Here is a 13,287-nt window from a genome sequence, read left to right as displayed (position 1 = left end):
AACCATCCTTACCTCCTTTCAGTTCATCTTCTGTGGTACGTCTAGAATTTAACTTCTGCTTCTACTTCAATAGCTATAATATTAGCAATGACGACACAATAGTAGTGATAATAGATTATGATTTGACTTTCACAAACTGCATTCATGTACACTATCTCATTTGATTCCTAAAAAATCCTGAGAAAAAAATAGGCCAATTACAAACATCTCAGTTTTACAGATGAGAAAACTACATCAAACTTAAGTAAATTGCCTAAAATCACACAGTTGGGAATTCGGACCTATATTGGCTCTTTTGACTCTGTGGTGTTAGCACATCATTGTAGCCACTACTTCTTCAGGACACACACCTTGCCTTGTAATTCTTTACCTAATCACATCATCATGATTTATATTCTTGATAGTACATATTATTTTCCAAAAAGTTTTTTTTTAAGTTTTTTATTGTCTCGCTCCTACCTAGAATGTAAGCTCCATGTTATTGGAGATGGGACATACAGTAGAGACGCAACGACTATGTGTCGACTATGTGTTGACTATGTGCATGGCTTAATCACCATGGTCTTTATTTTAGATTGACTTCCTGTAGCAATATCACAGCTACAGTCCCTTCCTCCGTAGGAGTGAAGCCCCCTCCCTCCCAGCTGGCTTCTCTGTCCGTCCTCTTCCTCTTTTACATGGTGGGATGATGCTTTCCTCATGGGCTGCTGTGAGCATCCAGTACATGGAAGTGCCTTGAAACTCTTAAGTGTAACATAGATACTATGGAGAAGAGAGTGATGGTGTCTTCCCTGAAGGAACTATTTCTACACGCATAGGCACACACAAACATGCATGCACACACACACAATTTTCTTTAACAAACTAACCAGTCAAGGCTACAGCCATGCAAAAATATTAGGGAAGGTTAATCAAATATAAATATTTAACGGGAGCTAATTTCTATGTTTTCACAGTGAGTCTAACTTTCTGGAATTCTTTCCTTGCATATTAGCCTGCTCCATAGTATCGATCATTTTACACTATTTTCTTTCGCTTCAATCTCTGTTTCCTGCATACCTAGTCTTTACAAGATCGGAGTCCAGGTGAGATGTTTCTTGGTATGCCATGCATCACCCTGCGTAGGGTTGACCACAAGGAAAATCCTCAACATCTGCTTTCACAGTCCTCTAGACATCAGGAATATGAACAAATGTGGTGCAGTGTTTGCAAACGTGGCCACATCACTGCCTTTGTCTTTTGAATCTGGGTTTGGCCTGAGACTCACTTTCACCAACAGAACATTAGAAAATAGGAGGCAGACACTTGAGAAGTACTTGCTCTTGAGTCTTGCCTTCTCTTGCTGCATTCGGATCCTGAGAGCAACTTGAAAAGGATCTCTAGCCAGATGACTGGAGTTGAGAGACCCATGGGCTGCAGTATTCTTGCTGAGATCCTCCAGATCAAGCTGCTTAAAAACACCAAACCTGTAAGCAGGCTCAGGAAGGACCCTCCAGCCCAGCCCAGCCTCCAGATGCCTGCAGAGATCAACCAAGAGGTCGAGATGAGAGGAACCACCCAAATGATCACAGAAGTGTGAGAAATAATAGTTTGTTGTTTTAATCGCTGAGTTTCGGGATGGTTTGCTAGTCAGCAAACACTAACTGGTAGAGAAATCAAGTAGCTATCATCAAGAAGTGCAGGAGACATTGAAAAGTTAAGGTACTCATCAACTGGCTCTATTGGGGAAAAGTCTGGTTTACAGACATTGACATGAAAAAATTGGTTCCAAGCAAATTTTAGTGAAATAAAAGTGCTCATACCATTTCCATTTTTTCCCAATGGAGCTTTTGTATTGGTTAAATATGTAATTCTTCTATGGACAATGGTTTCCAGATCAAAGTCATATTGAAAAGTGTAGGGCGATTTTAGTATGACTAGAATAACAGCTACTGCCTCTCTAATACTTCTAGGACTCCTACATTGATCAACGACAAGAGCATGAATGTGATAAAGACACACAACACACCACGAGAAGACCTGCAGACCGGACTCAGAAGTCAGTGAGTCAACACCTAGATTTGGCCCTAACATGTATCCTGATGTTGGGATGTTAGGTGAGTCTTTCAGCATTCTTAGCCCTCCACATCATCGGCAAAATAAGAAAATAGATTTTTAAAAAATACTATCTTCCAATACTATCTTCTTCTTAGTCTGTTTTTTCAACTGTGGAGAATTACTCTGGGATAGGATCACGATCTTCAATCATTATTTCAGCATGGGCTCCAGTACCGACTTCTGGACTCCATTCTCTGGGTGTGATCGCCTCACTCCTTAGTTCTGAGAACCAAGTAAATTAAATGTTAATTACTTTGCAAGAAAAGTAACTGTGTGTGGAAATCATTGTGGCTCAATTCAGCCAGAAAGAATAGAAACGCTCGCTGGGGATGAGATGTGAAATTCTGTTCATTGAAAAAGTGAAAAAATCAACAACCAAGTGGATGGAGGATTGACAGTAACATTTCTGGGTAAGTAAAGCTTCTTTGAATGCCTCCAAAAAAAGAGCTTTTAAGGTCCATATTGAGCATGTAAACTTATATATTTTAAATTCTTTTTCTCAAAGAGTGACTGTAACTGATACAGGCTTATAAAAGTCACATTTGTGGGGTGAGATGTGAGCTTCTGCAGGTCCAGGTGGAACAGTCCATCCCCAGGTGCCTGGGACCCCAAGAGTCCACGAAACAGAACAAAGCAGTATCTGATGTAATGTAAGCCAATGTAAGAGCTCTGGGGAAATGCCACACACACAAGGGTCCACGGAAGACTCAAGGTTAGCTTTCCAGAAACAGTTGGAGCTAAGTAGGTAGAGTGAGTCAGAAACAAAAGAGAGTTGAGGGGTCTTGGTTGCCTCTATCATCTCTCATGCCATAGCTGGACTCAATTCAGTCTCATGAGCAGCTCCAAGGGACGGAGGCAGAGTAGTCACTTCTGAGGACAGTTTCAGCCAGAGCCAAGGATGGCACAGGTCGTCCATACTGAACCTGTGCTGCTCACAGAATTTCACATTTGCCATGAATGCATCCAAAGGGGAAGCTGAAAACCAAACAGTATTATTAATAGTGACAGAAAGCTTTTAGGCTGACTCCCCTCTGCAATGATGGATATTGCTTATCATATTTTACTTGTTGCATTTAAACTTCCCTTGTCAGAGTGAATCATGACTAAGAGGAAGGGGACTAGATTATAGACAATGTGATTTGTCTAATCGCAATTGCCCCTCACCGAGAGGCATGAGCAAAAGCCAGCAGAAGCAACTGCAGGCTTGTCCAGGCTCGAAAACCATTCTCGTTGCCAGAATCTGTCACGGGTGCACCTGGATCCCTAAGAAAACACACAATCTGCCATGTGGACGATTTCCTTCCTGCACTGAGGGAGTGGCATTTCTGTTTGACTCCTGCTATCTGGCAGATTGATAATGAAGATTAATTTACTTATCTCTTAGCTACATAAATTAGTGTACAGAAAAGACATCTTGCAGCTGCCCAGAACCTGTCTTTAAAGATGCCTTATTTAGTCCTCCCTGATGGGCATTGAAGCATGTGGAAGTGCACAGAAGCATGATTGCCACATGCCTGCTGTCCTCTCTCATTCTGCACTCTCAAAGACATCTAGCACACTGGACAGGCAATGAACACGTGTGTAAACCGTTTAGCAGAGATTTACATGGCAGCGTCATTTTTTTTCTTGCTTTGGTTGTAACTAGATCAGGTTTGGCACAGTCCAGTTAAACTGTGACCATGATAGATTCACCTTGCTTAATATTCTTAGGAGGAATAAAATAACTCAATAAACCCAGAGTAATGGAAATTGATACTTTGGTAAACACCGAACTTACTGATTATAAAGCTGAATTCAAGACCGCTTCTTTAAAGCAAAACAATACAAAACAAAACCCGGACAGTCATTTAGGTCTTCAGAATGAACAGAATCCATTATCTATCAGTGTAAGAGGTTGGAAGGTTGTTAAATGTGATTATTACACGATGTTGGTGGCAAATGCGAAATGGTCCAAGTACTGGAACTTCTGTGTGAAATGCACTTTAATGTTCATAGACTGCATTGTTATTTACGTTACTTCTGTCACACGTCTCTCCAATATCCAAGCATGCCCCAAAGACCTAGGAACCGGAAATCTGGGTTTTAATATAGCAATAACACAAGCTGTTTAAGCACAGCCCCAATATGTAATATCCCTGAGGTTTATCTGAACAACAATGTCCCTCATCGGTACCAAGAGGAAATGGACCAGAAGACCTCCAAGACTCTGACTGCATGATTATCACTGTCTGATCAAGGTCATACTTCTATGACTTGGGCTTAGCAAACATTTCTAAGCCTGAGTTAACTCAACATGGACCTAAAATACACCCTTAAATTGCAGGGTGTGGCAGAGAGTAAATGAAATAACAATGATGTAAAATACTTAGTATAGTGCTTGGTGCATTGGAAATTCTTAATAAATGTAAGCTATTATTAGTGCTGTCGTTACACATGTGTAGTTGTGATATATGGATTGTAAGTACTTTTTACTGAGAAGCAAAGGAAAACAGGAGGCAGAGAGATGCTTTTGGAATCTGAGCTATGGGAAGGAATTAGGCAGGAGCTGTGATTAGATACAGAAATGAAGAATGACTACAAAAATAGGAGGTGGGAGGGCATTCATGAGGGTCTAAAAATGAGTAGAAAATGGAAGAAAGAGAGTGAGCAGTATGTACAGGAAACTGAGTCTGGTTAGCACTCATGAGCATGTGAGATGGCAGAGGGACAGATGGCTGTAAAGGTGGAGCCGAGTCTAGATGTGGGCTGTAGATGAAGTCCCCATTACAGCTGATTTCAATATTTCTGGCATGAGTGACACGAAGGATGATGAAGTTTATTGGGAGGAATTCTTAATCCCTTGCTCCACACATTGCCAGGAAGATGGATGCCCATGTGCACTTCCTGGCCCTTCCCCAAGCCTTAGTCATTCCTCCCTGTGGATGAGAAGTGAGTGAATCTTAACTGGGTGGTTGTAACAGGCTGGGATCTTCTTTTCTGAATGAGATGGAGACACTCTATTGGAAGATGTAGCACGGAGGAGTTTGGACTCCTTTCTCCTATTTCTGTTTGAGACAGTGGAAGACAGCCTTTCTCTACACAAGTGTCTGCTCTGTACACTCAAATCTTCCCACTGAGTTCGTTTGGCTGGCAGTTCCAAGACCTGGATTTGACTCAGCGAAGGCGCATCAGGCAGGGAATGTTGGCAAGCTCATTTGGTCACATGTGAACGAAACCTTCCCACCTAGATTTTGCCTGTCCCCCAACTGTCTACTTCCTGTGTCTAGCCCTCTTTTGGGTCCAAACTGGGCTGTTAACCAAAATGTCAAAATCTAACAATGCTATATAGAGTCCAGGGAAGAATGAGGACAGTGGGCGCAGTGTCACTGTGTATCCTGACCTATCCGGTAGACTGCACATAGATCAGCTCGCTTTACACTTAGCGTATACTTATTTATTCATGGAAGAACCTCAGACTCTGAACTGAAGTAAGTCGCAGACTTTGTTAGCAGTAGAGCAAAGTTTGAGGCTCGAGATTCTGGAGCTAAATCTTGTGCTTTTCTGCTATACCCCAATGCTGAGTTTTCAGTTAAACATGGTAGATTTCTTGTTTCTTGCTGCTCAATATGAGGAAAAGGAACAATAGTATCGATTCCTTTCTTTGCAAAGCATAAGTTTGCTTATATTGTTGAATCTCTACAAAGACTCTTTCTGGATTGTATTTACAGATCATAGGTGATTACCTTACATACATTTTAGGGGTTTCATGAAATCATGCTTTAAGAACCCCAGCATTAATATGTGTCAGAAATGAAAGGGAAGGCCAAACTAGAAATTCCAGAAGTGAATTCACGCCAGGAAGATAAAGGGCCTTAGATCACTCAGCTTTCTGCAACCTCAACTTCCTAAAATCTACCCATCATGGGAAGATGTCTCGAAGATCAAAACGCTGTCAAATATAGTCGGTGTTGAGTAAAGGGAGCTGGCATTAACACTTAAGAACAATGCTGGTCCCTTGTGAGTCGACTTTGCAAGGCTGTTTTGAAAAATTACTTTTATTGCAACTTGGAATTTTTATTTCTTCAGTTTGTCTCCAACTCCAAGGAGCCGTCATATTGGAGACAAATAGAAGAAGTACGAATTATTGGTACCTAAATTCATACTGTGGTACATGGGTGCAATTTAGTGACTAACTGTAAGGGTTTGCAGGCTGTCATTCTGTGTGTTTTCTAGACAGTCAGTTAGCCCAGAAATCCACCTTAAGCTCATACGAACCTCACAGCAGGTTCGCTAGGCCCCTACTTGTTCTCCGCCTTGACCGCCGTGTTCATTCTTGCTGGTATGTGTGCAAGTGCGTAAATATTTGCCATGTCAGTGCCCTCAAAATACCGTTCCAGGCACCGTCTCAGTAGTGCTAAAATTCTATTTCTTTATCACTCTATATGGACGTATATAACATTAGCATTTTTTGTTCTCTCCTTTTGATTAGTGATTGTAAATCCTCCTGTAACATGTGCTTTACTATCACCGTTTACTACTATTGTATCTGGTCAGCCCATTAGCTTCCAATTTACTTCTTCCTTTTTTAATATTATTGCATTTCATGATCATCACTAAATAGATTAAGGAGTACAGAGCTGGTTATATGTGGCCTTCAATTGATGCTCCCAGTAACTATGCTCAGGCTGAGAACTCACCCTGTGTGAACCAGGTGAGGTTGCCTTGGCCCAGGAGACAGGCTCATGTCAGGTTTAGCTGACAAGGGCTGACAGGAACCCATCAGAGAGACATACTCCCTGATTAGGTTATATACAACCACAACCAGAAAAACAGCAACAAAATGATGCTACTTTCCTTCAAAAGGTAAATGGTAAAATGCAGAAAATAATTCTAAGTGTAGAGAATGTACTTTGCTCCCAGCCCAAATCATCTGCATCCTGGCATTTCTTTCCCTGTTGAGGTAAAAGGGCTTTGCAGTGCGAAGGAAAGGAGGGGCGTGGGGCGGGGATGCTTCTGTCCTTTGATGCCTCCTCTTCCCTCTTGATCACCCAGGACCCGGCTGCCCCACTTATAAATTTGCCCCTAGAGGCTTCTTAAAGAGGCCAAGTCTTTTTCTTCTACATCTTTTATGTTTTCACACAAATATAATTTTATTTGAGTAAATAGTTCTTTGTGTCTCTTCCTCCTTCGCTTCTTCTGGCCTCTGTAACAATGAGTTTTCTTTCATTTTTCTGCTATAAGAAATTTGAAGTTATTGTCTTATGGTCATACTTCTTACTAGTACTCAGGCTACTTAATGGAGAGTCCCACTTGCATGCGCTCCCTTTGAAAGCATTTCTGTGTAAGATAAAGAGTAAAGCCACATCCATTAAGCAGTGATATCCACAGATCTCCGGTGTAAAATGACCCCTCGGTGGGATTTCAATCACTTTTTCTTTCAATAGTATTTTTCCCGTTTTAAAATTAAAAAAAAAAGATTCTGCTTTTATAGATAACATAATTTTGTTCCTTTATCAAACATTAATTTGATGAAAAAACTATAGTAGTATTGTGATATAATATATATTATTGATTATGTGTTAAAATAAATTTTAAAATAGATTTCTCTTCATAGTAAGTCCTAGCAAGTGAAAACAGTCCTTTGCATTTGCCAATGTGAAATTCCCTGAACTAGATTCAAGTACAGACAGTCCCCAACTTACGATGATTCGACTTATGATTTTACAACTTTATGATGGTGCAAAAGTGATACACACCCAGTAGAAACCATACTTTGAATCTTGAGTGTTGATTTTTTCCCAGGCTAGTGATATGTGGTACAATCCTCTCTGGTGATACTGGGCAGTGGCAACAAGCCACAGCTCCCGGTCAGCCCGGCCACCATGAGGGTGAACAGCTGATACACTGACAACCATTCTGCATCCAAACAACCACTCTGTTTGGCACTTTCAGTACAATATTCATCAAATTACATGAGGTGTTCAATACTTTATTATAAAATAGGCTTTGTGTTAGATGGTTTTGCCCAATTGTAGGCAAATGTAAGTGTTCTGAGCATGTTTAAGATAGGCTAGGTTCAGCCATGATGTTTGGGGGGTTAGGTGTATTAAACACAGTTTTGACTTAGCAATATTTTCAACTCACAATGAGTTTATCAGGACATAATCTCATTTTAAGTTAAAGAAGATCTGCATATGGGAATTTGAGATATGACTGAGGTGACATTGCAGATTAGGGGGGAAAGCATGATCTCTTCTATAAGTCATGATAAGACAAATGATTATCCAAAAGAAAAGAATAGCACCGAGCCTCTGTTTCACACCATAACCAAAAATAAGTTCCACATGGACTAAAAAGCAAATTTTAGGAAAAAAGTGGAAGAACACTGTTTGTGTAACCTGGGATCAGGGGAAATTTTCTTGAATAAGAAATATGAAGGCAAAATCATAAAAGAAGAAAGTTGAAAAATTAATATATTAGAATTTAAAAATCTGTACATCAAAAAATTGTGAAAAGTAAAGCTGTAGCTGAGAGCAGTTATTTACAAGGATATAACTAATGAAGTATTAGTTTGTAGTTATATATAAATGACTTCTTGGCTTTTTTTGATGACAAGCAGTCCAATAGAAAAAGTTAACCAAAAGGAGAGACAGACATTTCATACAAGAGGAAATCCAAATGGCCATTAAAGTAATGAAATATCCCACCTCAGTACCAATCAATGAAAAGCAACTTAAAACCAGGAGGATAAACCTACTCGTTGGTCAAAATTGAGCAAACTGAAAGCCACGTGGAAAGAATGACACTGGACCTCTATCTTACGTCATACACAAAACTAACTCAAAGTGAACTAGATTTGAACGTAAGACTTGAAACCATAAAACTCTTAGAGGAAAACATAGGCAGTAAGCTCCTTTGACATCGGTCTTGGTGATGACTTTCTGGATTTGACACCAAAAACAAAGGCATCAAAAGCAAAAGTAAACAAGTGAGGATGCATTAAACTAAAAAGTTCTCCCTAGCAAAGGAAATCACCAACCAAACGAAAAAGCAACCTACCAAATGGGAGAAAATATTTGCAAATCATATATCTAACAAGGGGTCAATATGCTAAATATGTAAAGAGCTCATACAACTCAATAGCAAAAAAGAAAACAACCCAATTTAAAAAATGGGCAAAGGATCTGAATAGATATTTTTCCAAAGAACACATATGGATGGCCAACAGGTATGTGAAAACGTGCTCAACATCACTAATCATCAGGGAAATGCAAATCAAAACCACAATGAGAGATCACCTCCCGCCTGCTAGAATAGCTATTATCATAAAGACAGGAAATAAGTATTGGTGAGGATGTGGAGAAACTATACACTGTTAGTGGGAATGTAAACTGGCGCGAGCACTATGGAAAACAGTATGGAAGTTTCTCAAAAAATTAAAAATAGAACTACCATATGATCCAGTAATTCCACTTATGGGTATTTATCCGAAGAGAACGAAAACACTAATGCATAAGGAAACATGCACCCCCATGTTCATTGCAGCATTATTTACGATAGCCAAGATATGGAAACAACCTAAGCACCCATTGAGGGGTGAATGGATAAAGACAATGTGATTATACACGCACACACATTTTGAAATTGAAGTTTCTGACACTAAATTAGGCTGAATAAGTCATATGTATAATATTCATCTTCACGCTCACATTCACAGAATTTTCATGTATTAATGCATGCGATCCTCACCACTGGGCCGAGGGAATCTAACCAGCCTCAGTCAGCGTGACCCTCCCCTAGATCAAGTTCTGGGTATCAGAGATCCTGGAATTTCTTGCCCAGCTGGCACTAAGTCTCCATGAGGCTCTGAGTTGTGCAAGATCCTCTTCTCTGGTTCCAGAGACACATGCTGCTGTTGTGCAGAGCCTGGGCCTGAGGAGTAGTCAGGGAGAGATGGTATACATAGCATGGACCTGAGGGCTAGCATCCTCATAAAGGTGCTGCAGGGTGCCAAGGTAAGGGAGGGACCCAGGCCTGGGAAGACAAGAGAGTGGGCAGTGCACCTGCAGCCTCCATTTGTACCCTCAGGGGAAGTACTATTTTCAGGGAAGAGTCGACTGTTAAATAGAGTGAAACAGAAAAAGAAAGTCTCAGGTAGGGGCTGAGGACTCAGACTTGGCTGATGACCGAGCACATGTCCCAGAAGGCCGTCGGAGGGTGCACACAGTTCTGAGGCAGGTGATGGAGAAAGATCTTGCATCCTACAGAACTTGTGTGGGCAGACTCTATGGATCTAGACTAGCTGGATATCTTGCGTTATTGATGGTGACTGATTAAATGGGTAAGATATGATTGCAGTAGTTCAAACTCTACTACCTGTGGGTATCCTGGATTTCACAGTTGGTTTTCCTTTTTGTTGAAAGAAGGCAAAGTGGTATAAATGGATTAACATGAACTTTAGAGTCAAATGAATTTATATACTTAGTCTGTCACATTATTAGCTGAGTGACTTTAGACAAGACCCTATCCTCTAGGCATCTCAACTTTCCCAACTATCTTACAGGCATAATACAGAGTAATACAAAGATGGCAGGCATTAGAATTACAAATACCAGCAATTTAGTCTGGGTTCTGTCAAAAGCTTCATGACTTTGGAAAGTTATTTGACTTCTATGAGCCTCAGTTTCCACATATATAAAACAAGATGCTAATGGCAACAGTACCATCTGATAGCATCACCGTAAGAGCTAAATACGAGTGTGTGTAGCAAATGCCTTTCAAAATGGTTAGCCCATGGCAGACACTCAATAAATGGTATTAACCAAACAATGACTCTACTGCATAGATCTTAGACAAAGTCTGTCTCTCTTTTTTATGTACCTAATACAGATCCAATCTTCCCCTTTTTCTGGTTTTGCCCAATTTATGCCACTCAAAAAATAAAATATTTCTCCCTCCTTCTGGTTTCCAACTGCTAAAATTTCATATATGCTGTTACACATCTTGCTTCTCGGAAACAGAATTCTTCACATGATTGCAATGGGTTTACTCTTTCATTGACATGAACAAATATATCAGTCTAGTAGCCCATAATCAAACATTTTTTAATTATCTTATTTTCAATGAATCACATAACTTTTCCTCAAAAAAAAAAAAAAAACAGAATTACTGGCCTTTCTCTTGACCTTTTACTTAAAATAAAGTTCCCTTCTTTCTTTGTAATGGTTAAAAGAAAAATCTTCTTAATATCACTATGAATTATTTAACTGGGGAATTACCATCAGAGGCACAGTAGGAAAAATTGTCCATAAACCTCACAAAGATGAGAGTCAACCTCCCATCCGACTCACATCATCATTAATTTTAATGAGTTCAGGGAGTGAACAGTGCAGCGTGGGAAGAGCGTGTCTGTGTTTTCTGACCATCAGGGAAAATGTGAAGATTTTTACTCACGCTCTTAATCCATATCAGGGGCTCAATCAATATCGGCGGATCCCTCATCACCATTAATTGATTCAGAGAAGAGTCTCCAAGCTTCCAGTTTGCATAGCAAACAACCAGGGCCTGCCTGGTGGGGGGATTTTAGCAATGCTGTACCACTTCTTGGATTAGAGACACTGAGAATTGCCTTTGAAGCCCCACTCTCACATAAGAGCATTACCCTGAAGATCATGGCCCTCACTGGCTGGTGTTCAGTTTATCTCTTTAGAATTGATGGGTGAAAGGAGGCCTGTGTACAGGGAAAGTGGGTGTGGTAGAGGGCAGGATCCCCAGGACCCAGTGAGGAGAACCTGCTATCATCCTGCTCCACGATCAGATGTCCGCCCTGTTACAGGCAAGTCACACAGCCAAAGATGTTGTGGTTTCTTCATTTCTAAAAATACAGTAACAACACTTACTTATCCTACAGAATTGTTGAGAGGATAAATAGACATTAAGCAAACAAGTGCCTTTCAAAATGTAAAGCGCTGTGCAATAGAAGGTTGTGGGATGCTCTCCAGAGGACTGAGGATGATGCGGAAGGTCCCCAGGTCTGGGAAGAGAAGAGGTTCTCGCCCTGGCTCCACACCAACCCCTGTTAACAGCACTGTCTCTGCCTCAGGTGTGGGGTGCATCCATAGGTGACTATTTTAGTACCTACTGGGTCTACAGGAGGAAACCAGGTCCTTCATAGGAAGGAAAGAAGGGAACATTTGTAGGGTGTTTCCTGTGGTCTAGACAATTTTGCATAGTCATTTAATTCTCCCAACAATTTTGGGGGTTATCATCATCATCATCTTCATCAATTCATATTTAAGGCTGAAAATATGAAAGGTACAAAGGTCAAGCATCTTGTCATGACACAGCCAGTAAATGGAGGAGCTGAGATTCAGAACCACGTCCATCCAAATATAATCATGCTCTTCCCATGGCCCCAGTATCAACGGAGAGTGTGATCTGAAAACAAAGGCCTGAAATGATCAGTCCTAAGTCAGTTTCCCACTAACAGAATTAGCATTGATACAATGCCACTGAGATCCACTGTGCTTCTGTCTACTGGATGCCAGACGCAGCAGGATAGATAAAGCACCAGAACACTATTCAGAAAGGCGGCTAGTTCTGGATTATCTTTTCCTAAGAAAGATCTTTAACCTGTCTGGGCCTCAGTCTCCCCATCTGTGAGAAATAAAAAACAACTGTAAACCATTCTGGAGCTTATCGTGCGGGAGCACAGTTCATTTACACACACCCCGTCTGGCCCTCCAAATAGTCCCACATGCAACCGTGTGACACAGACAGGACAACTGAGGTGCAGAAGGCACAACAATGTTCCCACAAATCAGTGTATGGTGATGATGGCAGGTTTCAGATCAAATGACATATACACTCCCTATAGCTCTAAAAGTATATACATTTCTAATTTTTCTCCAAAAGAAAATTAAAAGTTAGAAAAAGCTTAGTGTATAACTTTATGAAACGTATCTATATAAAGAGCATTGACTTCCTTTCACAGAGTTCTAGAAAACTGGTGGAAGCATAAAGTATATTACTTACTCATATACATAGTTTTAAATGACTTTTCTCAATTATTTACATTTAAGCATATTTGTGAATCTGGTGAAGATGGCATCCTGTTGACAGAAGTATAAATTGAAAACGTGTCCTGGAAAAATTTAGTATTATGTGTGTAAAGCCTTAAAATGTTCATATTTTTTCACTTGTCCAGATGTA

Source organism: Equus asinus, chromosome 6 (assembly GCF_041296235.1).
Source record: "Equus asinus isolate D_3611 breed Donkey chromosome 6, EquAss-T2T_v2, whole genome shotgun sequence".
Classification (NCBI taxonomy): domain Eukaryota; kingdom Metazoa; phylum Chordata; class Mammalia; order Perissodactyla; family Equidae; genus Equus; species Equus asinus.
This window is presented reverse-complemented; position numbering follows the sequence as displayed.